The sequence below is a fragment of the Nycticebus coucang genome, unplaced genomic scaffold, assembly GCF_027406575.1.
Source record: "Nycticebus coucang isolate mNycCou1 unplaced genomic scaffold, mNycCou1.pri scaffold_54, whole genome shotgun sequence".
Taxonomy (NCBI): Eukaryota; Metazoa; Chordata; class Mammalia; order Primates; family Lorisidae; genus Nycticebus; species Nycticebus coucang.
In genome coordinates this window covers 231,211-256,500 of record NW_026515584.1, presented here as the reverse complement: position 1 = coordinate 256,500, position 25,290 = coordinate 231,211, and the positions used below count along the sequence as shown (strand labels likewise).

At 38.3% G+C, this 25,290-nt stretch overlaps 2 pseudogenes; both read right to left on the bottom strand.

Moving 5' to 3' along the window:
- The window catches only part of LOC128579437 (protein MCM10 homolog), a 75,058-nt pseudogene that overhangs the window by 27,704 nt on the left and 22,064 nt on the right, over positions 1–25,290 (bottom strand).
- LOC128579454 (protein lin-54 homolog) lies at positions 1,827–4,134 on the bottom strand (annotated as a pseudogene).

Below are 25,290 nucleotides of genomic sequence, written 5' to 3'. Positions count from 1 at the left end.
ACTGAGTAAAATCATGCTACATTAAACTTCCATTATAAAAACAAACCAATAGAGCAATGGAAACATGCCTGACTACTGTTATAAAAAGAATTTTTCCCATTATAATTTTGAAGGCTTTGTTGTGAAGCCCATTTCAGTAAATCAAGTAAGAGTCATGTATTGATTTGAAACTTCTTAGTTCAAAAGTTTACAAAGAGAAATATTTGTATAGATGAAAAATCCTTCTCCAAATTCATTTCTTACAGCTTCCTTATTCTTTATTTCTTCATCTAGGCTAAATTTTATACTTGATAATTATGTGAGGTTCTATATAATCACTACATGATAAGTTTACTTCTACTTATACACACCTCTTATTTGTATAGCACTCAGTAATCACTTTGACAATTTATTATTTCAAATACATGCCAACTCTTTGAGAGAAAATGGGAGTTTTTATTGGCCATTCCTTATCATAGAAACACATTGTTAATTCTCTAAGTATCATTTATCATTTACTGTCTTTTTTACTTTTTTTTTTTAGAGAAAGAGTCTTACTTTTCACCCTCTGTAGAGTGCAGTGGTGTCACAGCTCACAGCAATTTTCGGCTCTTGGGCTTAGGTGATTCTATTGCCTCAGCCTCCAGAGTAGCTGGGACTATCCATGTCCATTACAATGCCTGGCTATTTTTTTGTTGCTGTTTGGCCAGAGCCAGGATTGAACCTGCCACCCTTGGTATATGGGGCCAGCACCTTACTCAATGAGGCACAGGTGCTACCCCCCTTAATATTTTATATGTTTATTTTTTTCTTTTTTTATTGAATCGTAGCTGTGTACATTAATGCAACTATGGGGTACAGTGTGCTGGTTCTGTACACAATCTGAAATACTTTCATCAAACTGGTTAATATAGCCTTCACCACATTTTCTTAGTTATGTGTTTAGACGTTTATACTACCCTCCCTCCACTCACCCTATCCCTCTCCCCTCTTAATTTTAAGAGTGTGCCTGAGGGTTCCCTCTGACATTCCCAAATTAACAACAAGATATTATTCCAGAATCCACCTTAAAACTTGATTTTTTTAAAAATATGGTGATTTTCTAAACACAAAAGGCTATCTGAATGTTTCTTAAGAATTTTTTATGTTAGACATTCTGTCTGAATACGCTCTAAATCTATACTCAAAGGATGACTGGTTAACAACCACTGGTACTTTGAATTTCTCTACTGAAAAAAATCATGTGACACCACACATTGTAAATTATAGTAATTATAAATATCCTTTGTCAATAGAATCAGAAGGATAGACCATCTAACTGTTTAAAAACCTAAGCCAATGGCCGGCGCCTGTGGCTCAGTCGGTAAGGTGCCGGCCCCATATACCGAGGGTGGCGGGTTCAAACCGGGCCCCAGCCAAACTGCAACCAAAAAATAGCCGGGCGTTGTGGCGGGCGCCTGTAGTCCCAGCTACTCGGGAGGCTGAAGCAAGTGAATCGCTTAAGCCCAGGAGTTGGAGGTTGCTGTGAGCTGTGTTAGGCCACGGCACTCTACCGAGGGCCATAAAGTGAGACTCTGTCTCTAAAAAAAAAAAACCTAAGCCAATGAAAAATCTATATAATACAAGAAAGAAAACTTAAATTTAGGCCATAAGCCGATTTAAGTAAGATTTAAAATGCACTAATTTCCTCATTTTAAATATCTTCTCTTTCAATGTTATAATTCAAATCTCTTAAAACAAGAAGTGAATTAAAGCACAGTAATTGTTAAACAATTTTCCAAAAAATCAAGTGTCCCTGCACCTTAAATTTTCTTTACTGTTCCATTTATCAGTCTTTTGTGCAAGAGTTAGCAATTCATGGCACAGGGGTCACATTTTGCTTTTCCTGCTAAGTTAATGATGCTCATCAAACCTCATCCAAATCCTTTACTTTTTTTATTGTTGGGGATTCATTGAGCGTACAAACATCCAGGTTACACTAATTGCATTTGTCAAGCAAAATCCCTCTTATAAATGTGTTCCTATTACCCTTTCAGCTGCTGCTTTTTATTTTCCCTCTTGTCTGCCTGCTCTGTCTGGGCAAGAAGGTAGTCACACATGGCTTCAGCTACTTCCTTAGTCACGACTGTAAACAACAATTTTCCTCATCCACTATTCAAAGTTGTTTGGCCTAGTAAACAAGTCTGAAATTGGAGAAGACAACTTAGTCTTTGCCGCTGTTTGTTGCTGTACTCTTACTTCAGCTGCCTCTGCCAAGTACATCAATGTCTTTCTTTCTGGGCTTTCTCAAAATTTTACACCCATTACATTTGTATATTGAGGAACACATTATTTTTGCCTCATAGCATTCACAATAGTTTTTAAGACAGCCTGATCATTTGCAATTACATCCTTTGCTATGATATCAATCTGATTCTCCCTCCTTTCCTTTCCCTTGAAGCCTTCTGGATTTCTGTCAAGGCATGTTTTTATTGCTTTTTGTCTTTCATTTTCATGTTACAAATTGTTATAATAACTAGTATAATTGTGGATGTTGTAAAATTCACTATTTGCAAAGCAATCACAATATAATGTCAAACACAGTGATATTACACACTTACAGGGCTTTCTAGGCCCAATGGAATACACAGATGGGATTATACCATTGAATGGAAGTCTCGACTGGATCTGGATACCAAATATTCCAACAAAGTTAGAATAGCTTGCTCTAGACACGTATGAAGACTACTGTAGCTGAGTAAAGTACTGAGCTGGAAGCACAGCATAGCCCACAATCCCTGTTCCCAGAGCTGTGGCCAAGACACTGCCAGGACAAGGCCTGGTGGCCCGTTGGTGAGGTTGGGCTGAATCTGTGGCAGTGTTGCGGCAGGCATGATGAGCCGGTCCTGTGGCTGGCTCGTAGTTATGATTTGTGAAGTTAGATTGATTGGTTGGGAGCAACTTGTTTGACAACCTAAGCCATGATAATTGGAACGGACATCTGAACTGGGGTTGTATTCACAACCAATGTCTTTCCTTACTGTCTTTGAGTGTTTTTACTGGGATTCTATCTGGCTGGGGTGAGCTACTGGTTGTGTGGCAGTAACAAGTCAGACAAAATAAAACTTGCTTCCAGGTAACTGAATCTTCCGGACACTGAGAGCAGTTTCCAGACGTGCAATTGCTTTAAACTTTGATGTGCTTACTCCCCTAACAGTGATGGTCTGCACAGTTGATTCCACTGCCTTATTTGGTGACTTCAAAGGAGATATGGCTATTTTCTTTAGTGTCTGTGTTGTATAATTTAAAGGCGATCCAATAAAACCACTTTCAGATATTGTTGTGGTCTTTGATGGAGTTCTGGGAATAGACTGTGAAAGAACCCTACCTGCAATGACTGGAGGTGATACTTGAGTTGTCTGTTCTGTAACTGCTTTCCTACTACTTGGTTTTGCAAAGATCAGCTTCTTGATTACCAAACCAGAGGTTGGTATTTGAGGCTTCTTAGCAATCTGTAGTGTTTTTTACTGTTTGGTCTATAACAAGGGCTGTGTTACACTATTCATCTGTTGGCTTCCTAGGGTCAGTGCTGAGACTCCAATGACAGGTTTCAACTCTGGCCTTCTTCCCATGATTAACTATTTTAATTTGCTGCAGTGGTAACTTACTATCTCCTGATTGGGCCTCAGTTGTAACTTTATGAGTCTGTGGTAGTTGTCTTTGGGGTAGTGCTAGAATGAGACTTAACCAAAGTGGTTAAAATTAACTTCTGTTCATCTGGTTTAAGTTTCTGACTACCAGTTTAACATCAGCTGTCTGTGGTACTTTGTTTAACATAATATGATGGACTGATACAGTCATAGGAGTCTGAGCACGAAATTTCTGAACGCCACTTGGAAAAGCTGGTTTCACTGTGGTGTTACAATTTGCCTTAGTAATTGTGGCATTCCCTGTAACTTGGTTAGTGTGCTTACTGTCCACTGTGATTGGTTCTGTGGAAATAGGCATGGCTGTAGAGCCACCAGTAAAATTTATGTTGACAATTTCTTCCACTTCTGTCTCTATGGGAATTGGGTCTTCCCCAGCTTCAATACTATGGTCACCAACTGAAGTCATACCAGTGTCCATTATCTCCTCTGGAAGCAAACCTTTCACTTTGGCAGGGACCACCTCCATGATCATTCTCCTGCTAGAAAGTTAATCAGGCACAAACCCAGCAGCTCTCTGGGCTCCCATCTGTGGCAGCAGCAGTAGCTGCCTTGGAGACTCAGGGCAGGGACTGTTCAAATTCACTAGCCCAGAACCATTCTACCGCTTCACCCCATAATACGTAGGCCCTTGCCACCCATGCACCCTCTCCAGAAATTGTATCATTTGACCAGCCTGAATCATGCCACCTGATCCTTTTCACTTAGTGTACTTCCTCCCTGTCTTCTTCTTCCCGGGAGTTCCCACCTGTGAGCTTAGGTGCCATCCGACTGGTCATAAAATCAATCAAATATTTTCCCTGAAAATCTGAATGCACAGTTAACCCTTTGCCAGGAGCCTGGATGCCTGAAAGTATACCCCCTGCAGAGCCCAGAGTGTTTGGTGAATTCACAGGCCCAGGCATTGTGTAGACCTCTAGATGGCATCACGGGCAGCAACTAGTGAGGAAACGGGGGCTGCAGAGAGAGAATGGTGTCTGGAGAGACAGGGATGTGGAGATGGTGTGCAGCTGGCAGAGGAACTGACATCCAAGTTCTGACATTAATGGGCAACTTTCCTGACTCCCTTACCCACGAGAGGGGACCAGAGTCTAGCCCCATGGGTTTGCTGGACAGAATGCCTGTGAATTCCTAAAACTGGATGCTTGAAACTCTGAACTCTTTCTCGTGAACAGTGATTGTACTCCCTGGGACAATCTGATTAGAACTTTCAACCTGGAATGTCTACCTGGGGACCCTCCAAAGTTGAGTTGTAGTTGTTTTGTAGTGGAGAGTTATAGATTCTCCTCCTCTAGCTGTTACTAGTGTGGGGGAGGTGGGGCAACCCAGATGTTGATATAGTTCTACAGCTGAGATTCAACAGGATTGACCTTTCACAATGGTCAAAGGCTGTAGGGGAAAAGCCACAATCACAAGCTCCAGGTCATTGGTAATGGACTGCTTAGCACCAGTACCTGAAGCCACCAAACCAAACTCCCCCCACAAGTTTTAAAGGCAATATTGGAGAAAATACTCCTGAGGAAGAACCAGTGGAAGAACTTTGGCAACATGAAAAATCAGTGAAGATCACATACACCAATGGATGAAAAAGGAGATACAACAAAAGATACTATTCATAGAGAAGTGGCTCAAATGTCAGAAACAGAATTCAGAATATAGTTGAAAAATAAGACGAATAGAGTGGAGGAAAAGATGAAAAGAGACATCCAAAAAACTGTTCAAAAATTGTCTCAAGAAACTAAAGAATTCAAAGACAAAGTCACCAAGGATATGAACATAATGAGAAAGATATAGCAGAGCTTAATGAAATGAAAAAAGTGTTCTAAGAACTTTGAAATACAGTAGGGTTCCTCACTAATTGAGTTTAGCAGGTAATAAAGTGTATCAGAAATTAAAGACAAGGCTTTTGAATGATACCAATTATTCAAACAGGCAGAAAACAGGAGAATCAGAACAGAACATTCTCTGAAAGAGTTGTGGGGCCATTCCAAAAGATCAAACATCCAAAGTATAGAGATTCCTGAAGAAGAAAATGATGATCCTTAAGGCACAAATGCTTGACTCCAAGATATTATGCAGGAGAATTTCCAAAGCATTGCAAGAGATACAAAATTTCAGATAGTAGAAAGTTTCAGAACCCCAGCGCAATGCAATCCAAATAAACCATTTCTTAGATACATTGTATTTAACTTTGCCAAAGTTAATATCAAGGAAAAAGTCCTACAAACAGCCAGGTGTAACAAAAATCTAACCGACAAAGGGAAAAATATTAGGTTGACCGCACATCTTTTAGCCAAAATTTTTTAAGGCAGAAGAGGATCATCATGGACCTTCAATCTCCTAAAACAAAATAACTTTTAGCTCAGAATCCCATATCCAGATAAAATGAGTTTCATTTGTGATGGAGAAATCAAATACTTCACTGATACCCACATGTTGAGGAAATTTGCCATAACAAGATGAGCTATCCAGGAAATACACAGAACCATTTTCTGTAATGACCAGCACAGTTTTCTACAACCCAAAGAAATACACCCAGAATTTGAACAACAAAGCCTAGATTTCACAATGGTCAAAGGGTTAAAAATATGCAATAGACATTTGAAAAACAAAACAACCAAAATACTACCATACCTATCAATTATCTCAATTAATGTGAATAGCCTAAATTCTCCCCTAAAGGCACAGAATGGCTGACTGGTTTTAAAAAACTAAGGCCAGTAATTGTTGCCAATGGCGTCTCATCTTACCTCAAAGGACAAAGAAAGACTCAGAGCGAATGAATGGAGATCAGGCAAATGGACATCAGAAAAAAGCAGGGATAGCAATCTTATTTGCAGATATAATTGAATTAAAACAAAAACAAATAACAAAATACAAGGACAGATACTAAATATTTGTCAAGGGCAACAATCAACATGAATAGCTTTCAATAATTAACATTTATGTGCCCTTTCTGAATGTTCCTCTATTTACAAAACAAACCCTAATGGATCTGAACAATATGATACCTTCCTGTACTATAAATAACTGGACATTTTAAATACCCCTTTAGCTATTCAGGATAGATCATCCAAAAAGAAACTAAGAAATAATGGTCTTAAACTTGAACCTTGAAAAGAATGGACATAACCGACAACTACAGAACCTTTCATCCTAATAAAACTGAATACACATTTTTTTCACCAGCCCACAGATCATATCTTCAAAACTGATCATATCTTCAAACACAAGTCTAACCTCAATGCATTTAAAATAATACCAATTATACCTTCTAGCAAAAGAAATATTCATACTCAAAGTCATGGAAGTGAAATAACCTTAGTATAAATGATAGCTAGGTCAAAGATGAGATTAAGAAAGAAATCATCAGATTTGCTGAACAAAATGATAATGAAGACACAAACTATCAAAACCTGTGGGATACTGCAAAGGCAGTCCTAAGAGGGAAGTTCATAGCATTAGAAGTCTTCATCAAGAAGAGGCTGAGGCAAGAGAATCGCTTAAGCCCAGGAGTTGGAGGTTGCTGTGAGCTGTGTGAGGCCACGGCACTCTACCGAGGGCCATAAAGTGAGACTCTGTCTCTACAAAAAAATAAAATAAATAAATAATAAAAAAAAATAAAACGAGGAGAGCAAGTCAGCAACCTAATAGGCTATCTTAAGCAACAGGAAATGAAAGATAAATCCAACTGCAAACCCAGCAGATGAAAAGAAATAACCAAACTTAGAGCAGAATTAAATAGAATTGAAAACAAAAGAATCACCCAGTAGGTCATCATAACAGAAAGTTGGGTTTTTGAAAAGATTAATAAAATTAATTAACCTTTGGCTAGACTAAGCAAAAGAAGAAAAATAAAATCTCTAAGAACATCAATCAGAAACAGTAAAGGGGGGGAACACAGATACCACACAAATTCAAAAAATTCTTAATGACTACCACAAAATAACTCTATTCTCAGATACATGATAATATAAAGGAAATTGACCAATACCTGTAAGCATATCACCTTCCTAGATGGAACCAGAAAGAATTAGAAATTTTGAATAGACCTTTATCAAGCACTAAACTATCAACTATACAAAATCTCCCCAAAATAAATATTCAAACGGTTGCACATCAGAATTCTATCAAACCTTCAAAGAGGAACTAGTACCTATATTACATAACCTATTCCAAAACATAGAAAAGGAAGAAATCCTCCCCAACACATTTTACAAAGCAAATATGACCTTGATCCTCAAAACATGTAAGGCCCCAACAAAGGAAGAAAAATATACATGAATATCATTAATGGATATCGATGCAAAAATATTCAATAAGATCCTAGCAAACAGAATTCAGTGACACATCAAAAAAGTTTTATACCATGATCAAGTTGGTTTTATCCCAGGGTTATGAGTTTGGTTCAACATACATAAATCTAGAAATATAATATAGCGCATAAAAAAATAAAAAAAAATATCACCACATGATTCTATCTATTGATGCAGAAAAGGCTTCTGATAATCGAGATCATTTCATGTTTGGAACACTTAGGAAAACAGGGTTAGATGGGACATTTCTTAAACTGATAGAGGCCATCTACAGAAAACCCACAGTCAATATCAAATTGAATGAAGTATAATTGAAAACATTTCCACTCAGATCTGGAACTAGACAAAGATAGTGTCTCCACTGCTATTCAACATCCATTTCAATCAGGTAAGTGAAGGAGATCAAGGGTATTCAAATGGGGACAGAAGAGGTCAAACTCTTGCTTTTCACATATGACATGATCTTATATCTGGAAAACCCAGGGACCCAACTACAAAGCTTTTAGAACTGATCAAGGAATATAGCAGTGTCTCAGGACACAAAATCCATACCTAGAAATCAGTAGCTTTTATATATTCCAATGATAGTCAAACTGAAAATATAATCATAGATTCTGTTCCTTTTACAGTAGTGCCAAAGATGATGAAATATCTGAGAATTTATCTTACAAAGGATGCAAAAGAGCTTTATAATTATACCATGGAAAATATTCAGCCATAAAAAAATGGAGACTTGGTGGAACAAAGTTTTCTTAGTAAAGCATCAAAAGAATAGAGAAGCAAGAATCCAATGTACTCTATTCCAATATGAAGGCAGCCCCTAATACAGGGGCGGGGGCTAAGAGAATGAGCAAGTGGGAAGAGGGGTGGAGGGAAAGGGGTGGGGTGGCAGGGTATGTTACACCTCTTGTGCGTGGGGCACAACTATAAGAGGGACTTCATCTAACAAATGCAATCAGTGTAACCTTATTCTTTGTACCCGCAATGAATCACAAACAAACAATAAATAAACAAATAAGTGAATAAATGAATTAAAATGGAGACTTTACATCTTTTATTTTTACCTGGATGCAGTTGGAACATATTCTTCTCAGTAAAATATCTCAAGAATGGAAACAAACAAACAAAAAAAGTGTTCAATGTACTCAATACTATTATGAAACCAATATATAAACACTTCTACTCTCATATGAATGACAAAACACAAATACAGTCTAACAAGGGGAATGGGAGATGGGAGGGGAAGAGGGAAGGTGATAAGTGGGAAGAGGGAGGTTATTTGCTTGGATCTCACCTAAAGTGCATAATGCAAATGTATACTTCAAAATAACTGAAGAGTAAATTATGTCTTACCATAAAAAATAAATGAAGTGGTGGTTATGTTAATCAGTTTGATTTAAGCATTCCAATTGTATATCAAATCACCATATTATGCTCCATAAATGCATACAGTTATGATTTAATAAAAAAATTAAAAGAACACGCACAACTTATCACCATTTCACTTCTCTTTCTTCTCCTTGTATGCATGCAATTGGTGACTTTCCTTGGCTCTTACAATATATCAATGCATTTTAAGCAAATTTTGTGTCAAATAGCTTTTTCAGAAATATACAATTGTTACCTTCGACTTGTTCATTCGCTGTATTTTTTCCTTTTTGATTAGAAGCCTCAGATGAATACCCAAGATCCTTCTTTTTAAGATTCTGTGAGATGCTCTGTGAAAATTAATAACAACATTGAGTTTTAAATAAATTAAAATACTAAGGTCCTTGAAGATTTCCTAATCACTACCTTAAATTAAAGTATTAAGGTTCATGAAAATTTCCCAATCAGAATTTTTTATGCAAAAGCAGTTATAATAAAAGCAGTATCTGTTTAAAAGCAGAACACTGCAATTGAAGACTTCATATTTGGTCTCCAGATGAAGCCTGTATTACATCTGTTTTTCATGACTGATTCTGTGAACTAAACAGGGAGCTAAAAAAAAAAGAAAGACTCACCTAATATTCAATGGTTAATTGAGAAAATATAAATTTATATGCCTATGCCAACAAGCAATTTTCTTCAAAATACATAACTCTAATCTTCACTCCCCACCAAAAATAAGTGAACATTATAAGAACATACAATATACTGACTATAATACTTACAACATTAAATAAATTGGTATTCCTTATTCTAGAAATATGTTGGTGATAAATTAGTATTGGCCAAATGGGAACCTTTGGAGTATGTCATTATGAACATAAACTGAACATTATCAAAGCTTCTTTATTTAGGGAAATAATACTTTAAAACAAATTTATATTTTTCAAACTTTAGATTGAGATGAGGGCATAAACTTTTAGATTACATTGTTTTCATTTCTAAAATAATTTTCAATTTTTAGTTGAGCCCTTCACCCAGGATACATGCTGAACAGTTTGACATTGTGCACATTAGATCGGATCCCACCAATCACCCTCCCTTCATCTTCTCTCCTCTCTGCCTCCTCTCTCCTCCATCTCATGAGACTAGCATTTTTGTTAGATGTGGGCTTGTAGTTGTTTATATATTGGTTTCATATTAGTATTGAGTATATTGGATACTTGCTTATCCATTCTATTTTTTATTATTTATTAAATCATAGCTGTGTACATTGATATGATCATGGGGCATCATTCACTAGCTTCACAGACCATTTGACACACTTTCATCACACTGGTTAACATAGCCTTCCTGGCATTCTCTCAGTCACTGTGCCAAGACACTTACATTCCACATGTACCAAGTTTCACATATACCCTTGTAAGATGCACCACTGATGTAATCCCGCCAATCCCCTACCCTCCAACACTTCCCCCCTCCCTCCCCTCCCATTCCCCCTTCTCCCTATTGTTAGGTTGTAACTGGCTTATAGCTTTTATGTGAAAACGCTAAATTAGTTTCATGGTAGGGCTGAGTACATTGGGTACTTTTTCTTCCATTCTTGAGATACTTTACTAAGAAGAGTATGTTCCAGCTACATCCATGTAAATATGAAAGAGATAAAGTCTTCATCTTTCTTTAAGGCTGCATAATGTTCCATGGTGTACATATACCACAATTTATTAATCCATTCGTGGATCGATAGGCACTTGGGCTTTTTCCATGACTTAGAAATTATGAATTGGGCTACAATAAACATTCTGGTACAAATATCTTTGTTATGATGAGATTTTTGGTCTTCTAGGTATATGCCCAGTAGAGGGATTACAGGATTGAATGGCAGATCTATTTTTAGATCTCTAGTGTTCTCCATATCTCTTTCCAAAAGGAATGTATTAATTTGCATTCCCAACAGCCATGCAAAAGTGTTCCCTTTTCTCCACATCCACGCCAACATCTCTGGTCTTGGGATTTTGTGATATAGGCTAGTCTCACTGGAGTTAGATGATAACTCAAAGCAGTTTTGATTTGTATTTCTGTGATTATTAAAGATGATGAGCATTTTTTCATATGTCTGAAGGCCGCACACCTATCTTCTTCAGAGAAGTTGCTCTTCAAATCCCTTGCCCAGCCTGCGATGGGATCCCTTGTTCTAGTTTTGCTAATGCATTTGAATTCTCTGTGGATTCTGGTTATTAAACTTTGTAGGAGACATAACATGCAAATATCTTCTCCCATTCTGAGGGCTGTTTTCTTGCTTTAATGTGTTCTTGGCTGTGCAGCTTTTTAGTTGGATCAAGTTCCAGTAGTGTATTTTTGATGCTGCTTCAATTGACCGGGGGGTCCTCCTCATAAAATACTCGACCAGACCGATTTCCTCAAGGGTTTTGCCTGCATTCTCCTCTAGTATTTCTATAGTTTCATGTCTTAAGTTTAAATCTTTAATCCACTGAGAGTCTATCTTTGTTAATGGTGAAAGGTGTGGGTCCAGTTTCAGCCTTCTGCAGGTTACCAGCCAGTTAACCCAGCACCATTTGTTAAATAGGGAATCTTTTCCCCACTGAATGTTTTTAATTGGCTTGTCAAAGATTAAATAATGTTAAGAAGCTGGATTCATCTCTTGGTTCTCTATTCTGTTCCAGACATCTACTTCTCTGTTTTTGTGCCAATACCATGCTGTTTGATCACTATCGATTTGTAGTATAGTCTGAGGTCTGGTAGAGTAATTCCTCCTGCTTTATTTTTATTTCTGAGTAATGTCTAGGCTATTCGAGGTTTTTTCTGATTCCATATAAACGAAGTATTGTTTTTTCAAGATCTTTAAAGTATGACAGTGGAGCTTTAATAGGGATTGCATTGAAATTATATATTGCTTTGGGTAGTATGGACATTTTAACAATGTTGATTCTTCCCAGCCATGAGCATGGTATGTTTTTCCATTTGTTAATAGTTTCAGCTATTTCTTTTCTTAGAGTTTCATAGTTCTCTTTATAGAGATCTTTCATGTCCTTTGTTAGATAAATTCCCAAATATTTCATCTTCTTTGGCACTACTGTGAACAGGATAGAGACCTTAACGGTTTTTTCAACTTGAATATCGTTGGTATATATAAAGGCTACCGATTTATGAATGTTGATTTTGTAACCTGAGACGCTGCTGTATTCCTTGATCACTTCTAAGAGTTTAGTAGTAGAGTCCCTAGTGTTTTCCAGATATACTGTGGATACCCTCGATTGCCTTTTCTTCCCTAATTGCGGTGGCTAAAACTTCCATTACAATGTTAAATAGCAATGGAGACAATGGGCAGCCTTGTCTGGTTCCTGATCTGAGTGGAAATGATTCCAATTTAACTCCATTCAATATGATATTGGCTGTGGGTTTGCTGTAGATGGCCTCTATCAGTTTAAGAAATGTCCCTTCTATACCGATTTTCTTAAGTGTTCTGATCATGAAGGGATGTTGGATATTATCAAAAACTTTTTCTGCATCGATTGAGAGAATCATATGGTCTTTGTTTTTTAATTTATGTGCTGGGTTACATTTATAGATTTACATATATTGAACCAGCCTTGAGACTCTGGGATAAAACTGACTTGGTCATGATGTATAATTTGTTTGATGTGTTGCTGGATTCTGTTTGTTAGGATCTTGTTGAATATTTTTGCATCTATATTCATTAGTGACATTGGTCTATAATTTTCTTTTCTTGTTGGGTCTTTTCCTGGTTTGGGGATCAGGGTGATGTTTGCTTCATAGAACATGTTGGGTAGTCTTCCTTCTTTTTCTACCTTTTAGAACAGCTTGAGTAATATAGGTACTAATTCCTCTTTAAAGGTTTGGTAGAATTCTGACATGAAACCATCTGGTCCCGGGCTTTTCTTTTTAGGGAGGTTTTGTATGGTTGATGCTATTTCCAAAGTTGATATGGGCCTGTTCAACATTTCCACTTGATTCTGGCTAAGTCTTGGAAGGTGACGTGCTTCCAAGTATTGGTAAATTTCCTTCAGATTTTCATATTTCTGAGAATAAAGTTTCTTGTAATATTCATTAAGGATTTTTTTTGATTTCTGAGGAGTCTGTTGTTATTTCATCTTTGTTGTTTCTGATTGATGAGATTAGAGAGTTTACTCTTTTTTTTTTCCTGATTAGGTTGGCCAAAAGTTTATCTATTTTATTGACCTTTTCAAAAAACCAGCTTTTTGATTTATTGATCTGTTGTATTATTCTTTTGTTTTCAATTTCATTTAATTCTACTCTAATTTTGGTTATTTCTTTTTATCTACTGGGTTTTGGGTTGGAATGTTCTTCCTTTTCCTGTTGCTTGAGATGTCCCATTAAGTTGTTAACTTCCTCTCTTTCCGTTCTCTTGAGGAAGGCTTGCAGTGCTATAAATATCCCTCTTAGAACTGCTTTTGCGCTGTCCCAGAGGTTCTGATAGTTTGTGTCTTCATGGTTGTTTTGTTCCAAAAAATTAGCGATTTCTTTCTTAATCTCATCTCTGACCCAGCTATCATTCAGCATAAGGTTATTTAACTTCCATGTTTTTGTATGAGTATGCAGATTCCTGTTGTTACTCAGCTCAAGTCTTATTCCATGGTGGTATGAGAAGATGCATGGAATAATTTCAATTCCTTTAAATTTACTGAGGTTAGACTTGTGATCGATTTCTGAGTAAGTTCCATGAGCTGATGAGAAGTATGTGTATTCAGTTTTGTTGGGATGAAATCTTCTGTAGATGTCTGCTAAATCCAAATGTTGGATGGTTAGGTTTAAATCTAAGATTTCTTTGCTCAGCTTCTTGTTGGAGGATCGATCCAACACTGCCAAAGGAGTGTTGAAATCTCCGACTATTATGGAGCTGGAGGAAATCAAGTTGCTCATATCTCTTAGAGTTTCTCTTATAAATTGAGGTGCATTCTGGTTGGGTGCATAGATATTAATAATTGAGATCTCATAATATTAAGTATTACCCTTAACAATTATCAAGTGACCATTCTTGTCCTTCCTTAATTTTGTTGGTTTAAAGCCTATTGTATCTACAAATAGAATTGCAACACCTGCTTTTTTATGATTACCATTTGCCTGAAATATGGATGACCATCCTTTCATCCGGAGTCTGTATTTGTCTTTTAAGTTAAGATGTGACTCTTGTATGCAACAAATATCTGGCCTGAGTTTTGTATCCAGTCAGCTAACCTATGCCTCTTTAGAGGACAGTTTAAGCCGTTCATATTAATGGAGAATATTGATAAGTCTGGTGACGTTTTGGGTATCGAGTTTTTCAAAGATCCAGTGGCCATTTTTAATCCTTTTGCCAGTGTCGAAATTGGAGTTTCATCCGAAGTTTATGAGTGAGTTTACTTTTGTGGTATAGGATTGGGTTGGTCATTATGGAGGATAGGTCTGAGAATATCCTGAAGAGCTGGTTTGGTTATGGCAAATTTCTTCAACATATAAATGACATTAAAGTATTTAATTTCTCCATTATAAATGAAACTCAGTTTAGCTGGATACAAGATCCGGGGTTGAAAGTTATTTTGCTTTAGGAGATTAAAACTCAGTGACCATTTTCTTCTGGCTTAAAAAATTTCAGCAGAGAGATCTGCAGTTATTATAATATTCTTCCCTTTGAAGATAACGGTTTTCTTTCTCCTGGAAGGTTTGAGAATTTTCTCCTTCATATTAACTTTAGTGATGTTAATTATGATATGCCTTGGGGATGTCTTATTGGGGTTGAGTCGTGCTGGGGTTCTGAAGCTGTCCGCTATCTAAATTTCAGAATCTCTAGGCATGTCTGGAAAATTCTCTGTCATAATATCATGCAGAAGGGCCTCTGTGCCCAGCGAGGCCACTTCATCTTTTTCTGGAACTCCAATGATTCGGATATTCGCCTTCTTCGAATTATCCCAGAGCTCTCGGAGAGAATGATCCGTTTTTGCTCTCCATTTCTCTTCCTCTTTGAGAGTTTGGGAGTGTTCAAAGGCTTTATCTTCAATGTCAGAAATCCTTTCTTCTGCTTGCTCGATTCTGTTGCTGAGGGATTCTACTGTATTTTTCATATCTTTGAGGGCTGCAAATTCTTGCTTCAGTATGTCTAAGTCTTTGGTGGTTTTGTCTTTAAATTCACTAAATTCTTGAGACAACTTTTGAATTTCTCCTCAAATTCCTAATTCCACTTTATTAATCTTGTCTGCAATTCAAATTCTGAATTCGATTTCTGACATCTCAGCCAGTTGTTTATGAATGGGATCTTCAATTACGTCTGCCATATCTTTCCTTGGGGGTGTTGATCTATTCTGATTATTCATGTTACCAGAGTTTTTCGCTGATTCTGCCCCATGGTTGTTTTACTCCCTTTGGTTTTTCCCCCCTGGGGCTTTGTTGAGGGCCTGTACAGTGCTGTTTCCTGAGAAACTGGGGCCCTGTCTGGTGTGGTGGGGCTAAGTGGTTCTGTCTTATTTTCAGTTGGTTTCTGTTCCACCCTAGTGAAACAGATACTCTGGATTGAAGTCTCAGCTGTGGAGAAATATCAGCAATTGAGTCACCCCACCCCACATCGGCAAACAATTGGAAAAGAAAAATCAAACCTTCCTACCACCGTGCACCCACGGCACCACCTGATTTGTCCTCAAGCGATTGGTTCAGTTCAAAAGGTCCAAATCAATTGTCTCAGTCTGCACCTGTCTCGGGTGAGAGAGTTTAAGAGGTCTCTGGGAACTGGATCACAGGGGTCTGGGGACTACTCTGGTGTGGCTTGCTCCAGTGCTGCGTGGAGTCAGGAGGAGCCACCCAGCCAATAGATTAGTCTGGTAAGGTTGCTGCCTCCTTCCCCACCTTGCACCACTGTCGCACCCAGTCACTGATAGCCCTGAAGTTGGCTGATCAAGTTGCCTGTAGTGAACCGGTACTCCAGGAGTTTGCACCTGCCTGAATCACAAGGAAGTCTGCCAGGCCGCTGCGCTCAGCCTCTCTCTAGCTGGAGGAGGTGAGGACTGACAACCTCGGACGCTTGATGAAGGTTGGGGGGTTTTCACTCAGGTCCAGTCTTGCCCCTGATTAATGTTACTGACAGAACAGAACAGACCAAATTTTCGGTTCCCCTGCAGAAGAGAAGCTGAATTGAGTTTCAAATCAGCTTGTCTTTGCTCTTGTATTGTCTATAGGCTGACGATCCCCTGAGGGCCAGGTGCATCTTAGGTTTAGTAAAGTGGACCTCTGGGTCAGCCCCGCCCTGGGAGTTTCCCTGGTTTGCAAGTTGGAGTTGCCTAAGGCAAATCCTATACTCACAGTCTCTGGTTGCCCAGGGAGACCGGGGTGTGGCTTCAGAATATTCAGTAGTGACCTGTATTGCTAGAAAAAGAGGGCTGCTGTTTTATGCCTCACAGAACCACTGCTCCAGTGCAGCTCCCCTCTGACCAACCGTCCTCTCTCTGCTCCCATGCCCCAGAGTCTGCACCGACTGGCTGCAGCCCAGCACTGTCTATACCCCTCGAGCAATTGCCCAAGAGTCTGGACCCCTGGGGAACAGGCCTCCAGACCTTACAGCGAGAGCAGACGGGACTGCAGGGAGCACTGGGAGCCTGGGGTTACGGGCAGAGAACACACACAGTTTTATGCCTGGCTGTATTGTCACCAAAATATGGCTGTTGCACTGTGCCTCAGGGGACTGCCGCTCCGGTGCAGTCCCCTCTCTGCCAACCATCCTCTCCTCACTCCCATGCCCAGAGCTGGTGCCGACCAGCTGCAGTCAAGGCCTCGTCCACACCCCTCGAGAAATCACCTAAGACTCTGAACTCCTGGGGACTGGCCTCCAGACCTCAGTGTGAGTGGAGGGGAGCGCTGGGAGCTCAGAATTCCAGGTAGAGACTATACACAGTTTTATACAGTTTTATGCCTGGCAGGAGAACGCTGTGGCACCCTAGTAGGGGAGGTAGGTCCAGTTGTTAGAGGGTCTGTCCCGTGGAGTGTAGTTGGAGGACCTTTGAACTCTGCCCGATTGTTTGTGGGGCACTCTGAGCTGTTCTCATGGGGGAGGGGACTCCCGTCCACATGGTGATGGATTTTGTACCTTTTGTTTGTATGTTGGGGTCGCAGCTTGCCTCAGCGGGGTTGATGTGCGTTCTTCAACCTTCTCTCTTAGTGCAGCTCAAATCCACTAGGTTACTTGCTGAATTTTTGTCCTTTAACTCTCCTAATGGATGGGAGCCTCTGTGGAAAGCTGGCTTCAGTCTGCTTATCCATTCTTATGATACTTTACTAAGAAGAATGTGTTTCAACTCCATTCAGGTTAACACAAAAGATGTAAAGTCTCCATCTTTTTATGACTGAATAGCACTCCATGGTGTGTGTGTGTACATATATATATATGTATGTATATATATATATACACACACACATATGTGTATATATATACATATATATACACATATATACATATGTGTATATATATGTATATGTGTATATATATATATACGCTGTATGCATCTCTTTCTCAATTAAGATATAAATTCAATAAAGCATAGCAAGACTTAATAAAAAGGGAAGAATAAGAACATTTGCTTTTGAAGCATATAAAACATGCCAAGCACTTACTTGTGTTTTGTCTTTTCTACACATTATAATAATAAAGATTAAAATCATGGTGACCCCAGGTTCTGCTTTCTGGTCATTTCAAGAAGTTCAGAATAAAATGGTGAATAGATGTGATTAATACAACATGCAAAAGTGGAAAATCAGAATGGACCAGAGGGATAAAAGCAGCAGTGACAAATGAACATCTACTTCATTTTGAACTTGAATTTTTCTTCTCCAAAGGTGGGGATTCTACTTGTAACATGTCATCCTCATTCTTACCCTTTTTCATATCCTGCCATATTTCTTCCTTTATAAACACAGATGCTTTTGATGATCTGTCACTATGTGGTGGAGAGGGATGCATATTTTCTGATTCAGGCTTCATGGTTTGTACTTTTCAGCATCTCTGTCCTCATCTAATGCCTCAGGAACACATACAGTATGTACTGGTTTTACTTCATTATTAGTGGATATAGCAGCAGAAATACTGCACCTTTTTGTTTGAAGCACACACTTCATTTCCTTTTAAGCCACAAAGTTTGGATTTCTTGACAGGTACATTTCTGATGCCAATTTCCAAAAAAAAATTGTTTTGGCCATTTCAAAATCAAACTTCTTAGTGTTCCTTTGTTTCAACTGTATCTTCTGAGCTCCTTGCTTTTTTAGTGTGTGTGTCATTATAATATTCTCCTCACATGCCCGGTGCTGGGAAAGGGACAAGATGGCTGACTAGAGGCAGATTTTGTGGAAACTCTCATCCAGAAGGAGGGAAATTTTAATGAAGTAACCCAGAGTAGTGTAATTGGGGGCTAGATTGCAAGAAGAACCAAGGGGTTCAGTAACCCTGCACAGACAAACTGCGAGGACCAAGATGAGTAAGAGGAAGGAAGAGAACTGAGGAGAGTTAGATTGGATCAGTCTAGATGATTCTTGAAAACAGAAGAGTAAGAGACTTCTCCCACCTGCAGTCTTTCTGCAAACAGCAAAACACGCCATCACTTGCCTCATAAGGAAGTCCCAAGAAGGATAAAACATCCCACTATTTTTGCACCAAGGCATATCCGCTTCTGAGTCTGTATACCCTCTCTTTTTTGGGTTGCCCAACAGTCTGCCCCCACTGCAGAACTCTGCTTTCCAGTGGCACCAACTAGAAGCACTAGCCCAGACCAGACTGGAGGGGGGGGTTGACCCACCCACTGGCAACAACAGGTGAAAGTGCTTTGGACCCTACCCACCCCTCAGAGCAACTGAGGGAGCGAGGGTTTACAGAGGTTGCTTTCTCTGTCACCAAGAATCATCAGGGTCTTTATCAGGCCATGTGGACTCTGAGAGATCTCTGCATTGTGTGGCCCAATGAACTGAGGATGCCTCAACCCTGTTGGAGGAAATGGTGGCTTGGCTGCACTGACAATGCATGACAAGGTCCCTCCTAAGCCTCCATCCTGCTAGGGGGGAACTTTCCCTACCCATTGGAATGGCATTGTCTAGCATCTGTGCCTAGCAGGCCCCTCCTGGAGGTTTGGCCCCTGACTCCACTTCTGCCAAATTGAAGGTGGATGGGCCTAGTCTCTGACAGGCAACCCAATCCGGGAAAGCCTTGGAAGCAGATGGTAGGCCCAAGATCTCCCTTCCCTACCATAGTCAAAAAGCCTCCTCAGTTTGAATCTGTCACAGCTGGGACTTCAGAGAAAAAGAAGAGTTTGTTTGAATAGTTAGGTGTAAAGTAGAGTGAGCAACTCCATATACAGGAGCCTCTGGATCTGACTTCAGCCCACCAGATTTAGTTTTAGTCACCAAGGATCTGGACACAATTATAGCAGAGCTTAAGAAATGGAAAGAGGCATTCAAGGAGATTCAAACAGTATGGAGTCTCTGCCGCACCCCCGGCATCTAGCCGGGGTGAAGTGGCGCTGTCCGCATTATAAAATGCATGAGTAGGTGGTATGTGCTCCCCGGAGCGAAACCCCCAGCCCCCCTGGTTTGTGACAGCAGCGCATAAGTTGCCTAGCATGCCTTTGTTTGAACGTAATGACTCACGAGGTGCGGCATAAAAGCCTAAAAAACCTTTGCTCTGAAACCTGTCTGTTCAGTTGATTGCCTGATTGTCTTGAGAAACTAAGAATAAACACAGTGACTTACTGATCCACAATTAAACACAGCAAGTATAGCTGTGCTGAACTCAGTGGCTCCAAGAGAGCCTGCACAACAGCACGTCCCTACCATAAATGTCAGTGACTTGAGACAATGCAGGCACGGCAAACAAGATGTTCCAACATGACACCTCCTGCAGTAAAACTTTACTTAGAAAAACATCTAACTTCACTAATTAGTAAAACTTTACTTAGAAAAACATCTTACTTCACTAATTTTCATATGTAACACAAATCAATAAAGTAGTTTAATGTTTAACAAGCAATTAACTATGAATCAAAATATAGTTACTAATTAGAGTAAAAATACATAGAATATATATAGAAGTAGTCAAACATTATACATAAAAGAGCATGTTCAGCTGTTTTTAAAAAAAGAGATCATAAGAAACTGAGACCAATTACAGAACTAAGAGAAGTTACAAGCCTTGACATTCCTAGATAAGGGGAAGCAACCAGGTGTTACTAATGAAACCACCTCCCTCCAAAAAGAAAAACCTTGAAAACATATAGTGCATGATAAACCACATATGGAGACACAAAGATAATTGGAGACACAAAGATAATTCACAAGCATAAGCAAAGTAATAATTACATTGTTTTAACCCTGGAAAGAAAATGTATAAATACCAGACTTAAAAATCAATAAAGTGCAGCTGCTTTGTGTAGCAGTCTGTCAATTCATCCTGCGTCGACCTTTCAATCAACCTGTACCGTTCACCCTGAGCACCCTCAGACTGAGGCCCATCGACTGGCGGTCCGCGACAAGTCTCAGCAGTAGAACAGAACATGGAGAAGAAAGAATCTCAGAAATGGAAGACAAGAATTTTGAACTAACCTAATCATTCAAAGAGACAGGGGAAAAAAGCAGAATAAAAACAGCTTTATCTGAGCAAGTTATAGAACTACTCCAAAAGATCAAGCATTCAAATCATTGGGATTTCTGAAGGATAAGAAGAGAGTGAATGGTAGGAAAAAAAACATTTCAGGCAAATGGAAATCAGGAGAAAGTAGGGGGTACAATTGTATTTTTAGATATTATGAGATGTTTATTAGATTTAAACCTATAAACAAAAACAAAGATGGATGCTATTCTCTGGTCAAGGGAACAATATAACAATGAGACATTTGAATCCTAAATATCTATGCACACAACTGAAACACTCCCAGACATTTAAAATGAACCCTAACCAATTTGAACAACATGATATCCTGTGAAACCATATTAAGTGGGCATTGCAACACTCTTCTGACAAAACCGTACTGACTCTCCAAGCAGAAACTAAACAAATAAACAAGGGAGTTAAATGTGTGCCTAGAACAATTGGGTTTTACGGAAATATACAGAACATAAATCCAAAAACTACTGAGTATGCGTTCTTCTCTCCAGCTCATGGATTATATTAAAAAAAAATGGACACAAATCAAACCTCAACAAAATCTAAAGAATAGAAATTATATTTTGTATCTTTCCAGATCATTAGGGAATAAAGGCAGAACTCAACTAAAAAAAAAAAAGATCCTTATGCCTGCATGCCTGTACAAAGTCATGGAAATGAAGTAACCTTAGAGCAAAGAACTGAGTCAAGGAGGAGATAAAGAAATAAATCATTATCTTTCATGAAAAAATGACAACGAAGCCACATACTATCAAAACCTGTGGGATACTGGAAAGGCAGTCCTAAGGGTAAAAGTTATTGGATTAAATGTTCTCATTCAAAAAACAGAAAAAATGCAAATCAATAACCCAATAAACCATTTGAAGCAACTGGAAAAGAAAGAATAATCCAATCTCAAACCTAGTAGGAGAAAAGACATAAAATAAATCAGAATTTAATGAAATTGAGAACATAAGGACCATTCAAAAGATCGGAGAAAGAAAAAGTTGTTTCTTTTAAAATATTAATAAAATCAAAGTACCCTTGGCCAGACTGACTAGCAACAGAAAAGATCTCTAATAACTTCAATCAGAAATAAAAGAGGGAAAATAACAATAGAAACCACAGAGATACAAAAAATCTTCAGTGACTCTACAAAAATCTATATTCTCAGAAATTCTAAAACGTAGAGGAACTGTACCAAAATGTGGACTCATATCATCTCCCCTAAGCTCAACCATAAAGAACTAGAAACTCTGAACAGACCAGTATAAATCTGCAATAACAATAAATCTTCCCTCAAAAAGTCCTGGACCAGCTGGTGTCACACCGGAATTCTACCAAACCTTCAAAGAATACCTATATTGCAGAAACTATTCCAAAATATAAAGGAAGGAAACTTCCCCAACACGTTCTATGAAACAAACATCACCCTGATTCCAAAACCAGAGGAAGAGCCAACAAAAAAGGAAAACTACAGACCAATATCATTAATAAATATTGATTCAAAAATATTCAATAAAATCCTAGCCAACAGAGTACAGCTACACATTAAAAAATTACACATCATGACCAAATGAGTTTTATCCCAGGGATAGAAAGTTGATTCATAAATCCATAAATATAATTCACTGTTTAAATAGATTCAGAAGGAAAGACCATATGAGCCTCTCAATAGATGCAGAAGAAGCATTCAACAAAAGTCACCATCCTTTTCTGCAAGAACACTTAAGAAAATAGGCATAGATGGGACATTTCCTAAACTGATAGACACCACCCCACAACAAACCTACAGAAAATAGCATACTGAATGGAGGAAAACTGAAAGCTTTTGCACTTAGAATTGGGACCAGACAAGGAGGTCCACTATCACCACTGCTACTCAACCTAGTGCTGAAAGATCTAGCCAATGCAATCAGGTAAGGGATGGATATTAATGGCATTGAAATAGGAGCAGAGGAGGTCAAGATCTCCCTCTTTGCTGATCATACGATTTTATACTTTGGAAACCCCAGAGACTCAACTACAAGGTTCCTGGAAGTGAGCAAGGAATAAAAAGTTTTATTCCAGATATCTACTTCTCTGTTTTTGTGCCAATACCATGCTGTTTTGATCACTATCGATTTGTAGTAAAGTCTGAGGTCTGGTAGTGTGATTCCTCCTGTTTTGTTTTTATTTCTGAGTAATGTCTTGGCTATTCGAGGTTTTTTCTGATTCCATATAAAACGAAGTAATGTTTTTTCAAGATCTTTAAAATATGACAGTGGAGCTTTAATAGGGAGTGCGTTGAAATTATATATTGCTTTGGGTAGTATGGACATTTTGATAATGTTGATTCTTCCTAGCCATGAGCATGGTATGTTTTTCCATTTGTTAACATTTTCAGCTATTTCTTTTCTTAGAGTTTCATAGTTCTCTTTATAGAGATCTTTCACGTCTTTTGTTTTGATCCACGAATGGATTAATAAATTGTGGTATATGTATACCATGGAATACTATGCAGCCTTAAAGAAAGATGGAGACTTTACCTCTTTCATGTTTACATGCATGGAGCTGGAACATATTCTTCTTAGTAAAGTATCCCAAGAATGGAAGAAAAAATACCCAATGTACACAGCCCTACTATGAAACTAATTTGGGACTCTCACATGAAAGCTATAACCCAACTACAACTTAACAATAGGGGGAAGTGGGAAAGGGGGTGGTAGGTAGAGGGAGGGGAATCGGTGGGATCACACCTGTGGTGCATATTACAGGGGTATTTGCGAAACTTGGTAAATGTAGAATGTAAATGTTTTGGCACAGTAACTGAGATAACGCCGGAAAGGCTATGTTAACCACTGTGATAAAAATGTGTCAAATGGTTTATGAAGTGAGTGTATGATGCCCCATAATCATATCATTGTATACACTTATGATTTAATAAAAAAATTAAAAAAAAAAAAAAAAAAAAAAAATAAAAAACCCATTTGACTTTTTAATAAAAAAAAAAAAAAAAAAAAAATTAGTACATAAAATCAAGGTCCACAACTCAGGCCCCTCCAGAATGGTATGCCAGTAACAGTCAAGGTGAGAATAAGGTCAAAGACACATTATTCCTTCACAGTAGCTTAAAAAAAAACAATGAAATGCTTGGGAATATACTTAACAAAGGATGTGAAGAATTTCTACAGAGAGAACTACGAAATCCTGAGAAAAGAAATAGCAGAAGACATTAACAAGTGAAAGAACACACCATATTCACTCACAGTTGAGAAGAATCAACATCATAAAATGTCCATACTACCCAAAACAATCTACAGATTTAATGCAATCCCCATCAAAGCATCAATGTCATATTTTGAAGATCTAGAAAAAATAATACTGTGCATCTAGAAAAAAAACAAATAATAAATGCAATTCTAAACAATAAAAACAAATCTGGAGGCATTATATCACCAGACTTCGGGTAATGCTACAAATCTACAGTGATCAAAACAGCACGATACTGGCAAAAGAATAGGTACCTATGGAAGAAAACAGAGAACCTAGAAGTGAACCCAGCCACTTACCATCTGATCTTTGATAACCAAACAAAAGCATACACTGGGAAAAAGAATTCATATTTAATACATGGTCCTGGGAGAACTGGTTAGCCACAACGGGAAGACTAAAACTAGACTTCTCACGACTTACAAAAAGTGACTCTCATTGGATAAAATATCTAAATTTAAGACACTAAATGACAAAAAATCTGGAAGAAAGGGTGGAAAAAACTCTTGGCAAAATCAGCCTGAAAAACAGCTTATGAACAAGACCCCCTTGGCAACTACAGCAATATTAAAAATAAATAAATTGAACATAACCATACTAAAAAGCTTCTGCACAACTAAAGGTACAAGAACTAAAGAAAACAGCCTATGAAATGGTAGAAGGTATTTGCACACTGTGACTCGGACAAAGAGCTGATAACTGGAATTTACAGAGAACTCAAACTAATTCACAAGAAAAGAACAAACAATCCTATGTCAAAAGTGGACAAAAACTTTCCTGAAGAAGATGGATGAATGGCCAAAAAACACATGAAAAAATACTTATCATCAGATAAATGCAATTCAAAGCTACATGAAGGTATTACCTAATCCCAGTGGAATAGCCCACATCACAAAGTCCCAAAGATGCAGATGCTGGTGTGGATGTGGAGAGAAGGGAACACTTCTACACTGTTAGTAAAACTGCAAACAGATATTTTCCATAGCCTCTGTGGAAAGAATTATGGAGAATTCTCAAAGAACTAAAAGTATACCTTCTATTTGAT